Source organism: Aplysia californica, unplaced genomic scaffold (assembly GCF_000002075.1).
Source record: "Aplysia californica isolate F4 #8 unplaced genomic scaffold, AplCal3.0 scaffold00846, whole genome shotgun sequence".
Taxonomy (NCBI): domain Eukaryota; kingdom Metazoa; phylum Mollusca; class Gastropoda; order Aplysiida; family Aplysiidae; genus Aplysia; species Aplysia californica.
The window spans coordinates 219,698-221,367 of record NW_004798116.1 but is presented as its reverse complement, the minus strand read 5'-3'; the positions used below and the strand labels follow the sequence as shown (position 1 = coordinate 221,367).

The following is a 1,670-nucleotide window of genomic DNA, read 5'->3' as shown; positions in this document are numbered from 1 at the left end:
TGTGTGTGTGTGAGTGTGTGTGTGTGTATGTGTGTGTGTGTGCGCGCGCGCGCGCGCGTGTGTGTGTATGTGTGTGTGACTGCTTCTCCAAGTTACGCGGTTAGGGCAGAGCCTAAACCCAACAGTAACACTAACATCGGCTTAAGTCGTCAGACACGGAAAACGTAAAGGGGCAGCGTAGACCTTGCCTACGTACGCATTCTCTAGCCGTGCTGTAGGCAGACATTCAACATGCACGCACACGGTCGCATCGACAGCCGTGAAGATCTCGTAGCCTTTTGCCAGAGAGGGCTTACAGCTAGGCTTTCTCACTAGAGTAATAGTATTACTGTAGTGGCACTACATAACCTAAATCTGCTAGACACAAGTGTAGGCTATATCGTGCCAGCGACCGCAGTGGCACACAACACTACAGACTACAGAGACAAACTAGGCTAGAATCCAGCCCATGAACGCCCCTTGCCAAGGCAAAGACATCTGAACTTCAAACAAAATTAGACAACAACTGCTGTTGATAAAGTACGTAAGAGCATACATGTACAAATAAGCCAAAAGCACAAATCTAGTCTAGAAGATGTGATACGCAGAACAGAAGAATTCCATATTAGTGAAGTCAGAAGATAGAACGACGCTGACAGACATGCGGAAAGGGTTAACTGTTAACTGTTCACGAAGCCAAAACCACAAATATGTCAGCGCGCTCGGCGACGGAGAGGAAGGGCAACACGAGCCAGCCATGGGCTAGGCCTAGCGCACAGGCTGGGTTGTGTTGCTAATAATAGTCTCCGAGCTCAGTTGATCGGAATAATACAGAACGAAAGCAACCGAAGAATGGCGTAAAAATTGATTGAAATGAAGCAACAACAAGTGCAAATGCGCTTGCAGATCTAACAAATGCCTAAGTTATTCGAGAAAGACGTGGACGCCTACCTTTGATACGTGTGCAGCCTTCCGAGTTCAGCAGCAGAATCTATTTATAGAACAAACAGTTTTTCCGCAATCCAGTACGGGGAATCCCCTTTTAGTGACGTAATCCCAACAGGCCTGGTCCTGGATTCGGATTGGCTGATCTGAATAAGCGAGCGACGACAGGCGCAAACACACTGACGGTGGCACGGAGAAGGTGCGACCAGCCCGGAGTGCACTAACCAACTGCTGGAGACGTGAAGGGAACATCGTATATTCCTGTTGCCGACTCCCAACTCCTGATAAAAATGATTTTATTAATAGGCTCAGGGACATTCAGTTCTTGCTAGGGGATTTCCCACCTGCGTTGTTGTCTTAGGAAAATGGGATCATCTACTCTACAGTCTACATACCTCTCGATCTATCAGGAGGAGGGGCTACTCAGGGAAGCGTGTCAGTTTGTCACAGGCCCATAGTTTGTCACAGTTTGTCACAGGCCCATAGTTTGTCACAGTTTGTCACAGGCCCATAGTTTGTCACAGTTTGTCACAGGCCCAGTTTGTCACAGTTTGTCACAGGCTCAGTTTGTCACAGTTTGTCACAGGCCCAGTTTGTCACAGTTTGTCACAGGCTCAGTTTGTCACAGTTTGTCACAGGCTCAGTTTGTCACAGTTTGTCTCAGGCTCAGTTTGTCGCAGCAGTTTGCCACAGGCCCAGTTTGTCACAGGCCCACCCCGCCTCGACTGTGCCCTGCTTGATGGAAG

At 48.6% G+C, this 1,670-nt stretch overlaps 1 protein-coding gene across 1 annotated transcript in view; it reads right to left on the bottom strand.

Moving 5' to 3' along the window:
• Positions 1-1,429, bottom strand: part of LOC101856697 (serine/threonine-protein kinase TBK1) — a gene marked incomplete at its 3' end in the record, with an annotated part of 17,162 nt that extends 15,733 nt beyond the window's left edge. Inside the window, 1 exon segment of the mRNA XM_013088971.2 lies at positions 931-1,429.
• Positions 1,430-1,670: the final 241 nt, after the last annotated feature.